We start from the raw sequence: 18,399 nt of genomic DNA, 5'->3' as shown, positions 1-18,399 counted from the left end.
GAGACCTACAAAGGCCACTATCAAATGTAATCACTTTCTGTCTCTGAGTGAACTTCTAATTTCACTTCCCACTTTACATAGATCTCCTGCCTTTTAATTATCTTCGTCAATCTGTCATGAAAATATTATAAAATATGGTTAAACCTTGCTAAATTCATATTGACCATCAATGAATGACTTTCAAATGCCCTCCTTGTTATTTCCTATTTCCTCCTTCATTTGATCCTCTAAATCTTTCAGCATTTTCCAACAATTGTTCATTACTGATGTCAGACTAATTGGACTGCAGTTTCTAGGCAAATAGTTTTTAAACTATATACCACATCAATAACTTTATTGGTCTACAATGTCTTAATTATTGTCAAAAATGTCAAAAAACATTAGACGTCATTTGGACAGTTACATAGATAAGGAAGGTTTGGAGGGAACATGAGTCAGATTAGATTGCCATCTTGATTGCCATGGAAGATTTAGGCTGAAGGTCCTGGTTCCAAGCTGTATGATTCTGAAGAGCTTTGGAAAATGATGGTCAGAACCATTGCTTTATACCATCCCTACTTGCTTCTCTTAAGAGTCTGGAATATCTTTTATATATTGTTGAAGAAATAAGGCCCTTAATATGTCTTGTCTGTGTTCATCATTACAAATATTTCAAACTCTTCCTCCTCAGTGTCATCCACCTCCTCTGTGAAGATGGATGCAAGGTACTTGTTAAAGCTTTGACATGTGTATTGCGTGTATTTGAGGAATATTGCAAATAGATTGTTTGAGCATTCTTTATTTGTTTACATAATCCATTACAGGTTATATGTAAAAGTATGTGAATGGCAAACTTCATGATGCTACTGCGTCATATGTGCACGCCTCATTAAAGTAAGAATGAAGCAGACAAGTTATTCCCAGCACCATGTTTTTATTTAAATTAATTTTATGCTTTGGAGTTACAAGACAAAATAGTGGTGCAGTGCTGAAGAGCAAGTTTTTAAACAATCCTGAGACAACAACCCACCTGTTGAAGCATAGCGAGATGTTCGAATTAAAAATAAAATGAAAAGCATACTTTCTTCGCAAGAGGACAGGAATGGTTGAGTAAATTAAAAAGAACAGCACATGCTTCTTCAGGAAGGGACAGAGAAGGTCAGATTTTAAAAAAAGACAGAAAACAGACGAATTCACAGGTTCATATACAACGATGCAAATAATCATAAAATACAGATTTGGCTGGATTCGTTAGAAAGATAGACACATTTGATTGCACAAAAGATAACTGGCTCATGGATACTAAATTGAGCAGTATTTTAAAGCAAATAGGATAGCCAACAAGAAACGAATGCTTGATTTACTGAGTATGCTGGGTGGAAGAGCATAAAGTTTACTTAGAAGTTTAACTGCTCCAACCAAACCAGCTGAAATGAGCTTTGCTAATATCATGAAAATAATGCAGAAATATTTAGAATCAAAACCATTATTCCCCCATTTTTACTATTGCCAGCATAAACTTGCCCTTGATGGGGTTTGCCTTGTGTGATGATTGAGAGAGCTAAAGTGTTGGAGGAGCTATATCCTGGTCTAGACATGGTCAAAATGAAAGCATGGCTCGAAGCTTTGTCTGATGGTCTTGGATAGATCTGCAGATCAAACAGTTTGCCATGCACTCTTCAGGATGCTAACATGTCCAGAAAATGCCAAGGGAAGTGTATCCCCATTCCCTGGGAATTGCCATCGTTGCTCTGGCAGAGGATTCATGTGGATTTTGCTGTATCATTCATGGGCACAAATTTCTTGGTATTAGTGGATGCAGCTACCAAGTGGCCTGCCATGGTCCCAGTGGCCTCCACTACAGCCTTGCACACTGTGGATGTGTTGAGAAGCTTCTGGTCCAGCATTCAATGAAAATGGAATACAGCATGTTGCAGAACAGTTTCAATCATTCCTGAAAAAGAATGGAATAAGACATATTACATCCGCACCACACCACCCAGCTACAAATGGTTTGGTGGAAAGCTTTGCCCAGAGTCTAAGGAGGGCACTGTGAGTGATGTCAACAGAATGCACTACACTGACATTGAATCAGAAGCTCGGCAATTTCCTCCTTGCACATCGCAATGCAGCACGCTCCGCAACCAACAACTCACCAGCTTTGCTGTTCCTGGATTGTCTCTTGTGCTCATGTTTAGATCTCCTAAATATATGTATTTAATAACTTGAGAGAAATATACTATGTATTTGAGTTGAGGTGCATTGTATATTGAGTTGAAAAAAAATTCTGATTGAGGTTAGAGTTAAAATTGGATGCACATCAGCTCCGGCAGGGTTTACAGGCCATCACTTCCCAAGAAGCAAACCTTACATCATGAATGACAGTGATGCGTCACTTTCTGAGGAGATCAATGCCTTTTACGCATGCTTTGAAAAGGGAGAATAAAACTGCACCAGCGCAAGCCTCTGCAGCATCTGTTGACCCTCTGATCTCTGTCTCGGACGCTGATATGAAAACATCTTTCAAGAGGCCTTGACGGTGTACCCGGAAGTTCTCTTAAAACCTCTGGAAACTGACTGGCAGGAGTGTTCAAGGGCATGTTCAATCTCTCATGACTGCAATAGGAGGTTCTCACCTGCTTCAAAAGGGCAACAATCATACAGTGTCCAAGAAGAGCAGTGTGAGCTGCCTCACTGACTATCACCCAGTGGCACTCACACCTATTGTGATGAAGTGCTTTAAGAGATTGGTCATAGCTAGAATCAACTCTTGCCTAAGCAAAGACCTAGACCCGCTGCAATTTGTATATCTCCAAAATAGGTCTACAACGGATGCAATCTCACTGGCTCTCCACTCAGCCTAGGATCACCTGAACAATAGTAATACCTACATGGCTGTTGTTTATTGATTATAGCGTTCAACACAATCGTACCTTCATTTCTAATCATCAAGCTCCTAAACCAGGGCTGCTGTATCTGCATCCTTGACTTCCTCACTGGGAAACTACAGTCTGTGCAGATCAGAAATAACATCTCCTCCTCGCTGATAATCAACACACTGGTGGATCTCAAGAATGTGTGGTTAGCCCACTGCTCTACTCTCTCCCAGTCGTGTGGCTAGCCACAGCTCAAAAGCCATCTATAAATTTGCCAATGACACAACTACAGGATACAGCTGGTTGAGTGGTGTCACAGCACCAACCTTACACGCAAGGTCAGGAAGACCAGGGGATTGATTGTGGACTTCAGGAAGGGAAAGCTGAGGAGACACACAGCAGTCCTCATTGAAGGAGCAGAAGTGGAAAGGGTGAACAGTTTTGAGCTCCCTGGTGCCAACATCTCTGAGGATCTATCCTGGGTCCAACATATTGATGCAATTACAAAGAAGGCATGACAGCAGCTACATCTCATTAGGACTATGTTACATCAACAAAGGCACATTTCTACAAAGACACTTTGGAGAATATTTGGAGAATATTACAGTGGAGATTATTTTAAGTGGTTGATTCCCCATCTGGTCCGGAGGAGCCACTGCACAGGATCAGAAAAAGCTGTAAAAGTTGTGAGCTCTGCCAGCTCCTTCATGGGCACTAACCTTCTTAGCACGAAGAACACCTTCAAAAGGAGATGCCTCAAAAAGATGGCATCCATCATGAAAGTTTCACCTCACCCATGTCATGTTGTGACATGTTTAGTGTGGTAGTGTAGCGGGTGTTGCTTGTGTCTCTTGCTTTCTGCTTCTGCCACTGGCTTGCGGTCTTGTGAAAAGGAGAGCTGAGTGTGTGAGTCTCTCCCTGCCAGTACACAGCCTCTCCAACAGCAAGCCTCACGTAGCGCCTCCACATTGGTGACACACAGAAACTGAACATCCTTCAGGCTCGGGTTGAACTGCAGTGGACTGGGAGGAGGTCTGGCCCTATCATGTGGCACACAGGCCCACTGGTATGCAGACATGTCCTGCTGCTTGTGAACCAGGTTCCCAGCCATGAGTAAATCATTCCACTGCTTAGTGGGCAGCTTGGGTGAGACAAAGGCTGTGGGAGCAAACCCAGACAGCAAGTCCAGAGTGGAGTCTCTAAGGCGGCTGGATGTCATTGAATATCCTCCTGCAGCCAAGCTGGTTCCAAATGTATTGCTTCACAAGCTTTCCTTTGGACCACACTAGTGAGGCCAAGAGGAGGATTTTGATGACTGGGCATCTCAGGATCTCCATTCTTCTGCTGAGGCTTGTGCCCTGGAGAGGTCACTCTTGTGCTGCTTCATTTGTCCTTTGAGACAGTTGGATGTCACCATCATCATCATCATTGTTTCTATTATCAAGGAAGACTGGAAAACACCAAAATTAACGCCAGTGATGCTAAGCATGATTCTTCAGACAGATATACTGTAATTAACAACCCTTCATCACCCTTTCAAAGCCAGCAGAATCAACTTTTGGTTTCTCTTTGTCTGCACACTCTCATTCATCCCTTTTGTACTTTCCACCTATTCCCTATCATCACGCTGAGCACAGGGGCTCCCCAGGGTAACGTGCTCAGTCCACTACTGTTCACTCTGCTGACCCACGACTGTGCTGCAACACACAGCTCGAACCACATCATCAAGTTCGCCGATGACACGACCGTGGTGGGTCTCATCAGCAAGAACGACGAGTCAGCTTACAGAGAGGATGTGCAGCAGCTAACAGACTGGTGCAGAACCAACAACCTGTCTCTGAATGTGAGCAAAACAAAAGAGATGGTTGTTGACTTCAGGAGAGCACGGAGCGACCTCTCCCCGCTGAACATTGACGGCTCCTCGGTAGAGGTCGTAAAGAGCACCAAATTTCTTGGTGTTCACCTGACGGAGAATCTCACCTGGTCCCTCAACACCAGCTCCATAGCAAAGAAAGCCCAGCAGCATCTCTACTTTTTGTAAAGGCTGAGTAAAGTCCATCTCCCACCCCCCATCCTCATCACATTCTACAGGGGTCATATTGAGAGCGTTCTGAGCAACTGCATCACTGCCTGGTTCAGAAATTGCACCATCTCGGATCGCAAGACCCTGCAGCGGATAGTGAGGTCAGCTGAGAAGATCATTGGGGTCTCTCTTCCCGCCATCACGGACACTTACACTACACACTGCATCCGCAAAGGAAACAGCATTATGAAGGACCCCATGCACCCCTCATACAATCTCTTCTCCCTCCTGCCGTCTGGGAAAAGGCTCCGAAGCATTCGGGCTCTTACAACCAGACTATGTAACAGTTTCTTCCCCCAAGCTATCAGGCTCCTCAATACCTGAAGCCTGGACTGACACCTTGCCCTAATGTCCTGTTTATTATTTATTGTAATGCTGGTACTTTTTTTTTGCACTTTATGTAGTCCAGTGTAGGTCTGTAGTCTAGTGTAGCTTTCTCTGTGTTGTTTTTTATTACGTAGTTCAGTCTAGTTTTTTGTACTGTGTCATGTAACACCATGGTCCTGAAAAACATTGTCTCATTTTTACTATGCACTGTACCAGCAGTTATGGTCGAAATGACAATAAAAGTTGATTTGACTTGTTTCCAAATGTTCCTTTCCCTGATGACAGATTATTGACCTGAAGTATTTCTGTTTCCTTCTCCACAGACGCAACCAGAGCAGAGCTGCCTTTTTTTTTTGCATTTTCTGTTTCATTTTAAGTGTTCTTGCATGTGCATTTTGGTTTTTCTTTTAATGTTGCCAATTTCAGATTCTAATTCATTAAATTATCAGGCTATTACCAGCAAGTGAAAATCATTCTAGTCCTGGTTTTATAAGAATATTTCCAAAGTCTTTATTATTTACATTGGCTTTACATAGAGAGTAATAAGAAAGTTTTGACTGCTTGATATTCTGTGTCCAAGTTCAATGTAAGTTTATTATCACAGTACATATACCGCCCTGAGATTTGTTTTCTTACTGGCATATTCAGTGAGTCCAAGAATAAACGACTACCCCCCCCCCCCCCAACCCGATCGTACAGACAAAAAACCAATGTGCATAAGACAGCAAACTGTACAAATACAAAAGAAATAACAATAAATAAGCAATAAATATCAAGAACATGAGTTATAGAGTTCTTGAAAGTGAGTCCATAGGTTGTGGGAGCAGTTCAGTGATGGGATGAGTGAAGTTATCCACACTGGTTCAAGAGACTGATGGTTGAGGGGTAGTAACTGATCCTGAACTTGGTGGTGTGGGTCCTGAGGCTCCTGTACCTCCTTCTTGATGACAGAAGCAAGAAGAGAGCATGTCCTGGGTGGTCGGGGTCCCTGATGATGGATGCTGTTTTAATGTGGCAATTTTTCACGTAGAAGTGTTCAATGGTGGGAAGAGCTTTAACCTTGCTAAACTGGGCTATATCCACTAATTTTTGTAGCATTTTCCATTCAAGAGCATTGGTATTTCCTTCAGACTGTGGTATAACCAGTCAATATACTCCCCACCATGCATCTGTAGAAGGTTGTCAAAGTTCTAGATGTCGGTGCTTTCTTTGTAATGGCACTTGGGCACTGGACCCAGGATAGAGCCTCTGAAATGATAACACCAAGGAATTTAAAGTTGCTGACCCTCTGCACCTCTGATTCCCCGATGAGGACTGGCTCATGGACCTCAGATTTCTTCCTGTTGAAGTCAATAATAAGCTCCTTGATCCAGCTGACATTGAGTGAGAGGTGGTTGTGGCACCAATCAGCTGGATTTTCAGCCTCTCTCCGAAAAGCTAATTCACCACCATCTTTGATTGGGCCAACGCCATTGGTGTTGTCAGCAAATTTCGATATGGCATTGGAGCTGTGCTTCGCCTCATGGCCATTAGAGCTGTGCTTAACATTATAGGTTCATTGATTAATTGTGGCACATTGGCTATTGCATTGTTTTTGTAAGGTGTAATTTATATTGTGGCTCCAATATACTAGGTGGGGTTGAAATCAAAATGTAATTATTTGTGTGTTTTTAAAAAAATCAGAACATATGTGGTTTTAAGCAATTCTTCTGTGTCACACAGCCATTTTCAATATTGGTTGAACAAATGGATGCCTTACTTGTCTGCCAAAGTTGTAGAGCTTAGCAAATATCATCACAAACCCACAGGAATCAACTCAGCTGAAGCCAATAACTTTAGCCGAATTTACCTGAGACAATGCTTACACGGATAGGTGTAACTTAGATTTTGATTTTGAATTGCAATACTGTCATCCTTTTAAAAGTAGAGTTCATCTTTAAATTCAATGTTATTTAAAAATTGAAATAAAATAATATCCTTGTCAAAAACCCAATGTAAAACAAGCAGGGAAATGGTAGAAATATTAAACACCTATTTTGTATTTCTTGACAGTGAAAAAAATCTAAAAATCTGACATCAATACCGAAGAACCAGGGATCTGTGAATGATAAGGAAATGAAGAAAGTATTTGTTTAAAAAGAAGCACCAGAGAAGTTGTTGAGACTAAAAATCAATATATTCCATGGAGAGGTGATCTATACTCCAATATTTTGAAAGAAATAGTGGAACCTTAGTTTACATAGATTGCACAGGGGGAGAGTGAATATAGGGAGCTTAGCCTAATATTTCTAGTTGGGAAAACACAAGTCTATATGACGGTTGTAATACCAGATTACTGAAAATAATAATAGGAACTGAGCAGAGCCAACACGGATTTATGAAAGAAAAATCATTTTGAATAATTTACTGCATTTCTTCAATGATTTGACTATGAGAATAGAAAAAGGGAACCAGATCTGGATTTTATTCAGTCAAGTCCCGTATCAGAGGTTAGTTAACTATTTAAGAATGCATGGAGTTTAGGTAATACAATGACCTCGAAAACATCAATTTTGGCACACAGGACTGTCATTCTTTTTTAAATGGGGAGAGGTAGGTAATGTTAATATTCAATGGGGCCGAGAGCACCTTGTTCACAAATGGCTCATTCTAACTCTAGATTTCAGCAGCTGCAGTTTCTTCTGTCTCCATTGAAAACCAACCTGTAGATGAGGCAAGCAAATAGTGTGTTGGCTTTCATTTCAGATTTTAAGAGAGGAGAAAGGATGTTGCATTGCACTTATTTAGGTGTTAATGGATTAATTTACAATATAAGACCACATCTGGAGTATCATGTATGATTTTGATCCCATTACCAAAGATGAGGGATATTTTTGCAGAGATGACTCATTAAACTGACGCCAGATGACAGATTTGCTCTAATGTAATGAGTGTACTAAAAATGGAAGTCAAAAATAAAACTGCTGGAAATCTGAAATAAAAGCAGAAAATGTTGGAAACACTTAGCAGGCCAGGCACCTGCTGGGTATTTCCAGCATTTTCTGTTGTGTAGTCTGGACTTGTATTCCTTAGAATCAAATAAATGTGTGAAGAGATTTAACTGGATTTTCTAACATTTTTAGAAGCTCAGCAGGGAAGACATTTTCCTAAGTTCAGGAGTCGAGAACCAGCAGCACATTTTCAGAATAGTGAGTAGGTAGTTAGCACTGAGACGAGGAAAAAAAATCCTGTGTGCAGAGTCTTTGAGTTTCTATTTGAATCTTTGGAATTCTCTGCCCCTGAGTCCAGAGTTACCCCCACAAAAGTAAAAGTAGTTTCTGGGAAGGAAAAAGCACCGCAATGAAACACAGCACTAGTTAAAGTCCAAAAAAGAGTGTTGAAAAGTTGAAAGTAGGTGGTGGAAAACAAAACTTCAGCTCCCTTACGACATTTATAAAGAAACTTTTTGTATCTGTAATTTAGTGTTGAGACCTGCAAGGCAGACCACCTTCTTGGATATTATAAACAAAATCAGCAACGTACTCTATTTGCTACAGTTGTTAGGCTAATACATCCTCCTGATCTTCCATCAGCAAAGTCAGGTAATGACTTGCGTTCTTTTTTACTGACAAAATTCAGAAGATTAGACACACTGTCAGTGTCTGCATCAGGACAGAAGTCACTGTCATCCTTTCACTCACCTTAAACTAATTTAGTTAAGCTGACACAATTAAAACCTATTGACTATAAAACTTTAGAAGAAATTGTTCTGCGCCTGAAATCCTCCTCCTGTTCCTTTGACATTTGATCTTGAGGGTGGAGAGGCTGCAAGTGGTGTCAGTAGTGCAACTGCCGGCATGGTGCTGGGTGGGATGTGTGGGTCGGTGTGTGTGTGTGGTCAGTAGCGGGGTATATGACGAAGTCCCACAAAACTGAGGATGCATGTCTATTTTTGAATTCAGTAATAGCTTGTTTGTACATAAAAGTGTCCATAAATCAGGTTCTATCACAGGGATGACGTATTTCCCTTTTTATCTTGTTAATACATGTTTAATAATTAAAGCCAGGGCAGAGCCTAGGAAGATGATGGCACCTAACAGCAACTCCTTTGCTCGCAAGTTCAGAAACAGCTCTATTTCTATCTTTGATATCACTTTTTTTCCCTTTCCTTGGGTCTTTTGAAGACACTGACCTGGAGTTACACGCTGACTTTGGTTCTTTGCGGAAGTGGACCCGCTCGTGGGGTCTTACAACCGGTGGCTTTTCGATATGCCAAGGATGTGGCCTGGAAGACTGGCATGCACCTTCAGGGTGCCGGATTTTCGTAGCTCTGGAGGTGGGCGGATTCAGGACCAGTGCCACCACCTGGTGCATTGTGCAAGACAGAAGGTCATAAGCAGTAAGTTGGCTGCTAGCTGTGTGCCCAGAGACCCGAGTTCTTTGGGCACAGAGCTCAGAAAAAGTGATGCAACAGACTTCTAATGCCATAAATCAGTGAGTTGCTTTGTTATGTCTCCCCTCTTGCTGTGAAACGGGGACACCTCTTTTTCCCTTATTAGGGAGAGAGAAAGCCTGTGATATGTTGAAATACCAGTTTAACAAGTAGTCTTTGGGGTACTGTAAGTCTATGTCTTTATTGATGCTTTGCTGCACGCTTGAAGTGCTCAGTGGGGGGTGCCAATGCTCTTTTGCTGGTGGTGGTGTGGGGGGGGGGGGTCATTGCATGTGCTGCCTGTGCATGGATCTGGGAGCTGGAGGAGCTTTGGGGTTCTAACATTTAACTGTCACTCATTCTTTGGGGCACACCTCTGGTTTTTTTGGATGTTTGAGAAGAAAAAGAATTTCAGGATGTATATTGTACACATTTCTCTGACATTAAATGTGCCTATTGAAGATTATGATGGAAGATCATCAGTCTTCTTCCTGGGGTTAGGGTGTCCAAAGCCCGAGTGCACAGCCACAGAAAGGGAGGAATTTAAAAGAGACATGAAAGGTAACAACTTTACACAGAGGATAGTGAGTACCAGGAATGAGCTTCTGGAAGAAGAAGTCGAGGCTGTAGAATTGTGACATTTTAAGAGGTATTCCGAATGGTACTTGGAAGGGGAAAGTCTTTGGAGGGTTATGGGCCAACTGTGACAGGCAGGGAGGATGCTGTAGTCAGCATGGACCAGTTGGGATGAAGAGCCTCTTTCTGTGCTATATTAGTCCAGCCCTCTAATTAAAACAGTCTTCTGCCTTATCTATGGCAGTATTTTTTTTAGCATCAATAGTATCTTTCCGTTCCTTGTTGAGTGCAGTATTTGATGTTTGAGTGACATTGTAGATATACTGTTCATTTGGGTGATTCATTGCGGGTTATATGTGGGAGTACATGAATGGTGTACGTTGTCACTGGTCGGTGACCAGTGTTGTGCCTCAGGGATCTGTTCTAGAATCCCTTCTCTTCATGATTTTTATAACTGACCTGGATGAGGAAGTGGAGGGATGGGTTACTAAATTTGCTGATGACACAAAGGTTAGAGGTGTTGTGGATAGTGTAGAGGGCTGTCGGAGGTTACAGCGGGACATTGATAGGATGCAAGGCTAGACTGAGAAGTGCCAGATGGAGTTCAACCCAGGTAAGTATGAAGTAGTTCATTTTGGTAGGTCAAATATAATGGCAGAACATAGTATTAATGGTAAGACTCTATGGAGGATGAGAGGGATCTTGGGGTCCGAGTCCATAGGACGCTCTAAGCTGCTGCACAGGTTGACTCTGTGGTTAAGAAGGCATACGGTGCATTGGCCTTCATCAATCATGGGACTGAGTTTAAGAGCCGAGAGGTAATGTTACAGCTATATAGGACCCTGGTCAGACCCCACTTGGAGTACTGTGCTCAGTTCTGGTCACCTCACTACAGGAAGGGTGTGGAAACTGTAGAAAGGGTGCAGAAGAGATTTACAAGGATGTTACCTGGATTGGGGAGCATGCCTTATGAGATTAGGCTGAGTGAACTTAGCCTTTTCTCCTTGGAGCAACAGAGGATGAGAGGTGACCTGATAGAGGTGTATAAGATGGTGAGAGACATTGATCGTGTGGGTAGTCAGAGGCTTTTTCCCAGGGCTGAAATGGCTATCACGAGAGAGCACAGTTTTAAGGTGCTTGGACGTAGGTACAGAGAAGATGTCAGAGCTAAGTTTTTTATGCTGAGAATGGTGAGTGTGTGGAATAGGCTGCCGGCGATGGTGATAGAGGCGGATATGATAGGGTCTTTAAAGAGACTCCTGGATAAGTACATGGAGCTTAGAAAAATAGAGGGCTATGGGTAACCCTAGGTAAAATTTCTAAAGTTGATGTTTGGCACAGCATTGTGGGCTGAATGGCCTGTATTGTGCTGTAGTTTTTCTACGTTTCTATATTATTATGTTTCTACCTCGCCATATGCGCACGCCTCACTAAAGTGGAAACAAAACTAGACATGCTATTTCTTGGCTCCCTTGTTTTCCTTTCTATTAGTTTATGTTTTGTAGGAACTAAGCTAACAGTAGTGATGAGGTATATTTACTACTTATCTGTTGAAGCACAGCATGATGGTTTGACTTTTTTTAAAAAGTGCAGCGAGAAACAATTGAGTAAAAAAAAAGCAGCACAGCACATCTGTTTGGAAGTGAAAGAGAGAATATGATTGAAATAAAAAAGTCAGCAAACAGATGAATTCACAGACTGATAAACAATGACTAATAATAATGATAATTTTTAAAAAGGAGCATAAATTGCTGGCTGCATCTGAAACATCAATGTGTTCCATTGCACAAGAGAAAACTGGCTTGTATACTGAAGAAATTGAGCAAGATTTTAAAGCAAATGGAATAGCCAATGGTAAATAAGTACTGAATGTAACAGAGGAGGTAAGTAAATAGTTTGCTTAGAAGTTTGACTGCTCCAAACAAACCAGCAAACCAGCTGAAATGAGCTTTGGTGATCCCTGGACGTGAGCTCAAGGAATGTGCTGATGTATTAGCCAATGTCCTGTCAGACATTTTCAACATCTCCCTTAGTCAGGCCATTGTATCCAGATGCTTCAAAACTTCAATCATCCCTGCAGCAAAGAAATCAGTTGTAGCCTGTCTGAATGATTACCGTCCCGTTGCCCTGACCCCCATCGTGATGAAATGTTTTGAACGGATTGTCAAGCCTCATACCACAGCCAGCCTCCCCTCATCGCTGGACCCTCTACAGTTTGCTTATTGTCCAAATCACTCTATGGTGGACGCAATATCCACCACACTGCACACAGTTCTCTCTCACTTGGACAACAAAGACACTTATGCCTGAATCCTGTACATTGATTTCAGTTCAGCGTTCAATACCATCATCCCACAGAGACTAGTGGAGAAACTGTCGCTGCTTGGCCTTAACACTGCCATGTGTCGCTGGATTCTGAATTTCTTGACAAAGAGACCACAGTCAGTCCATGTTAGCAGAAACATCTCTGACTCCATCACACTGAGCACTGGATCCCCACAAGGCTGTGTGCTTAGCCCATTGCTGTTTACACTGCTAACACATGTCTGTGCAGCCAGATTCAAGGAGAACCTGATCATTAAATTTGCTGATATCACAGTGGTGGGGCTCTTCAGCAAAAATGATGAAACAATGTACAGGGAGGAGGTTAAACGCCTAGAGAGCTGGTGCAGTGACAACAACTTGATGCTTAATGTCACCAAAACCAAGGAGATGATCGGCAACTTCAGACGGTCTCAGCCTGAGCACGCACCCCTCAGCATCAATGGCTCCACACTGGAGAGAGTGGAAAACATCAAGTTCCTTGGGGTGCAGATCTCGGACAATCTCACCTGGTCCAGGAACACCACTGGGATTGTGAAATGAGCCCAGCAGAGATTGCACTTTTTGAGGAAGCTTAAACAAGCATCACTCCCCAATAACATCTTAACTACATTCTACAGAGGCGTGGTTGAGAGCGTGCTGACCTTTTGCATCACAACCTGGTACTCCAGCTGCAGTGCTGCCAACAAAAAAGCTTTGCAGAGGGTGGTTGGGGGAGCAGAGAAGGTTATTGGGGTTACTCTTCCTTCTGTCCAAGACCTCTTTCAGAGTCGATGCCTCCAGAAGACACGGTACGTCATTAAAGACCCCTCACACCCTCTCCATGAACTGTTTGTTCTTCTGCCATCAGGTAAATGTTACAGGAGCATCAAAACTAAAACCACAAGGCTACTAAACAGCTTCCTCCCACAGGCAGTCTGACTGCTAAATAACTGCTCTACCTGACTCTGATTTGGAAGCTTTTAACTTGCACTGGACAGTTATAACTTGATTTTAACCGACATGTGGCTGTTGTGTTTTACTATTTATTGTTATGTTTATTATTTAGTGCTACGCTTGTTGTGTTATGATTGCACTGCTCCTGGGAAACGCTGTCTCATTCTGCCCTGCAGAGCTGATGTACGGTTAGAATGACAATAAAGTTTTTGAATCTTAAATCTTGAATCATGAAAGTCTTGCAGGAACATTTATTTTATGGCATATAGCAAATACTAATTTTAATTGTCTTTAGACCTGAGTGTGGATTGTAGATTAAATTTAAAATGCAGCTCTGAGCTGTAGAATGAGGTTGACTGCAAATGAGACAATGTTGATTAACATCCATCTTGGGCATCTGGAGTGTGGGTGCGAAGAGGGGGAGGTTGAAAACTACATGTAATACAAAGGAAGCATTGTAATACATTGTAACTATAGAATTGTCCTGCTGTTACCTTTGATCTTTAGTTTATAAATGTTATTGATACTGGATCAAGCAGGCCTCTTCTTCCAAGTATGTCTGGAATTATGATGCCTATTGCTCGGTTTTGTTGAATAAACACTATTATGTACACTAACTTTAGTGTCTCTCAGGTGACTTTGTAAACATCATGACTATATACACGAGGCCAAATTATATTTAAAGATGAAACTTTCAGAAAATACGACAATGTTGTACATATACAAAGAGCATGTCAGCAAACAAAAATAAATGGACTGTACAGGAAAGAGAAAAAGATTGAAAGTCAAGTTGCAGATTCGCAAAGAGCACTGATCTGCATGCTGTTGATGACAAATATGATAATTATAAGAGTGACACAGGACTGAGTAGCCTTGAGATTTGCTGTGTGAAAACTAACATGAGATAGCAATATGGTCTAAACCACATGTGAACAGCAAATTAATTAAAATGGAATTGGACACTGGTTCAGCTGTTTTAATCATTCCACGAAATGAGTTTGATCGGCATTTCAATGATACTGAATTGAAGCCCACAGATGTCCATCAGTGGTGGAGGCAGATACACTAGTGAAGTTTAAGAGACTACTAGACAGGTATATGGAGGGATTTAAGGTGGGGGGTTATATGGGAGGCAGGGTTTGAGAGTCAGCACAACATTGTGGGCTGAAGGGCCTGTAATGTGCTGTACTATTCTATGTTCTATGTTCTATCTAAGAACTTATACAGGAGAAAGGATAACTCCTATAGGAGTGACATTTGTAATAGTGAAATGAAACAATCAACAAACCAGATTGGGCTTGTAGGTGGTTAATAAATAGAAGGGCTATCATTGCAGAGATGTGAGTGGCTGAGACAACCACAAGTTGATTGGCGATCCATCCACCATTTGCATACTGCATCTCCTGTAATAAAGTCAATTGAAAGTGAATTAAGAAAGTGACTGGATGATGCCACAGCAGTGTTCAAGGTTGACACTGGAAAACTCAAACATATCAAAGGTACAATAGTGTTAGATGAAAATACCACACACAAGATTTACAAAGTCCACCTGGTTCCTTGTACCATCCATGATAAAGTAGCCAGTGAGCTAGATCTCATGGATGCTGAAGGAATTCTTTCCAAGGTTGAGTTGAACCCATGAGCAATGCCAGTGGTCTCTGTTGCCAAGATGAATGGGTCTGTCAGAATCTGTGGTGATTTTAAGCTCACCATCAACCCAGTACTGAAAGCAGATCAATACCCTCCACCCAGGATATAGGATACCCTTGCAAATTTTTCTGGAGAGAAACACTTCAGCAAGGTGGACTTCAAGGAAGCTTACCTACTATAAACATATGCCACGTATACTCACAATGGGCTTTATTGCATAATAGGCTTATTTTTGGACTCACATCCGCACCTGCACTTTGGCAGAAAGCTATGGACCAAGTGCTGCAAGTCTATCCAGTAGTCAGTATTCCCCGGATAACATCATTGTTACCAGTAAGGAACACCTCCAAAATCTCAAGATTTTGCTACAAAAATTAGAAGATTATGGGCTCAAAGTATGATGCAAAGTATGAATTCTTTAAACCAAGAATCACTTACAGTGGTCACACAATTGATGCGTAAGACTTAAACAAATATGCTGGAAAAATTCACGTCATGTTTGCTGCCCCAAGGAAGGTCAAAGGACAGTTTTTAGAATTTGTCAATTACTATGACAGGTTTCTGCTAAACCTGGCTTCTGTGCTCCCTTCCATGAATGCAGATCAGGAAGAAATGGCAATGAACATGTGAGGTGGCTTTCCAAAAGGTAAAAGAAATCAAAGGTTTCAAAGGTACGTTTAACATCAGAGAAATGTATACAATATACATCCTGAAATGCTTTTTCTTCACAACCATTCACAAAAACAGAGGAGTGCCCCAAGAATGAACAACAGTTAAATGTTAGAACCACCCCAGCTCCCTCTCTCCCACACATAAGCGGCAGCAAGCAACAATCCCTTCTCCTCCCACCGGCAAAAACAAGCATCGGCACCCACCACCAAGCACTCAAGTGTGAACAAAGCAATAGCAAAGACACAGACTTGCAGTTTCTCCAAAGTCTTCGCGTTTCACTCAATGTACAATGTACTACAGGCTCTGTCTCTCCCTTATAAGGGAGAAAGAGGTGTCTCCATTTCACAGCGAGAAGGGAAACATAATAAACAACTTGCTGGTTTTTGATATTAAAAGTCCATTGCATCACTTTCTCCGAGCTCTGAGCCCAAAGATCTCGGGCCTCTGGGCACACAGCCTTACATCTTCCATCTCCCACGATACACCGGTCTTCTACTCGGACACAAACCTCCAATCCTCCCGTCTCCAGAGCCACTGAAACCCGGTCCTCTGAAGGTGAGTGGAGCTCCTAGGCCGAACCTTTGGTGTGCCGAACGGCCATTCGTGAAAACCCTGAGAGGGGTCCCATTCCCGCAAAGAACCATAGTCAGCACGTAACTTCAGGTCAGGGTCTTCAAAATAACTCTGAAAGGGAAAAATAGAGATTTAAAAGATGGAAATAGAGCTTGTTTCTGAAAATGCAAGCAAAGGAGTCACCATTAGGCCCTAGTTACGCTCCTAAGCTCTGGCTTCTAAGGTGACATCAGGCACAGTACTGACGCATTATGATCCATATCATCCAGTGAAACTTGCCATGCACTGTTTGGGATGCCAACATGGCCAGAAGAAAGATGTCCAGGGTTGTCAGATCTACTTTCTGCAATCCCAGAGTCAACTCTACTACTACCACATAGGAGACATCAGAACCCGAGATTGTTTCACAGACACAAGTCGTGCCTGCCAAGCAACGCGACCCTCCTTCCCACCCCCTGTAAGGAAAGATGTTATCCTACATGAGTAAGACATCCTCCCCAGCAATTAAATCTTTAGGCCTGAATGGGACAATTTAAAATTTACTATGCTGTGGATGTCTGTATTGTTGTTGTATTACATTGTATGCTATTGTATGTATATAGCTGAGAGGCTTTCTACATTGAGTTGGGAGGAGCATGTGTATTTGATATTTGGTATTATGAATATATTGTTTGACCATTCTTGTTCATTTGAGTGATTCATTGCGACTTATATATGGAAGTATGTAAATAGCAGACATCAGCACGCCACCAAGTCACATATGTGTTCCTTGCTAAAAGTAACAACAAAATTACATACACTTTCTCTCAGCTCCCTTGTTTGCCTTTCAATTAATTTTATATTTTGAAGTTACAACTATAACATCCCTCATGTCTTAGGTTCCAGATGAATGCATTCCCTCAAAAACTCCCTGCAGTAGATCATTACATATTTTATCCACATTGTGGAAACTTCTGACTTCACTGATAGATCTGTGTGACTTTCTTACATTTATTGCCTCTATTTCTCTAGGCCGGACCAAATCCACATGGAAACACCTTCTTAATATCTGTGTTTTTGAATTAATAATCCTAATTTTTTTTTCACATTACAACTACACTTCCCTCATGTCATCTTGAGCACTGTCTTTTCTAGAGAACAGAATCCCTAGTTTGTGTATTTTTTTCTGAACAAGTGTAGCTTTTGCATCCTCACTCTATCCTCAAAATTCTTGGAGATAGAGATCAATATGATGTGAGTAATATCATTGGGGGCAAGAAGAGAAGCTGAACCAAAAGCCAAATGGTTTAGGAGAATCTTTTAAAAAATAAAATCATTTAAAAATGAAAGTAATTTCAATTAATTTCCACATGCATAACCTTTATCTAAGAACTCCATATTTCCATTTCATTTGGATGTATAAAATATTTGAGCCTACATGCCAAACATGAGATGAGTACATGTATGATATCTTATATTGATATATTCATCACAAGATTAATAAGCTTATTTTTGATCGGGACTACCAATAATTTTTTATGACCTTAGTGATGTATATAGTTTGCAAAGTAAGGGGGAATATAACATAACAGATCTCTGTTTGCATTTTTTTTGTAATGTATTTCTTTATTGAAGTTCATCATCCAACAAACATTTCCATAAGATGTATTTCAGACATTGTTCATATATATCATATAATCATATACATCACAAATCTCCACAAAGTATTTATCTGAGGTTTACACTTATAGAAAAGAGTGGAAAGAAAAAAACAAGCAAAAAGAAAAAACTATGTACAAGTAGGGAGTGATCTTTTTTTTACAACATATTCACTGATTTGTGAGAATAAAATCAGGCCTATGAAGCATTATGTAGTTAATCCATTTTTCCCAGTATGAATCAAATTGTTCCAGCTTATGATTTACAGATGCTGTTATCTTCTCCCTTTTGTAAATGTCCATTGTAATTTCCATCCATGTATTTAAAGTTGGGCTCTCCTGTGATAACCATTTCCT

The sequence above is a fragment of the Hypanus sabinus genome, chromosome 18 (genome assembly GCF_030144855.1).
Source record: "Hypanus sabinus isolate sHypSab1 chromosome 18, sHypSab1.hap1, whole genome shotgun sequence".
Lineage (NCBI taxonomy): Eukaryota > Metazoa > Chordata > Chondrichthyes > Myliobatiformes > Dasyatidae > Hypanus > Hypanus sabinus.
Note: the sequence above shows the minus strand (reverse complement) of the source record.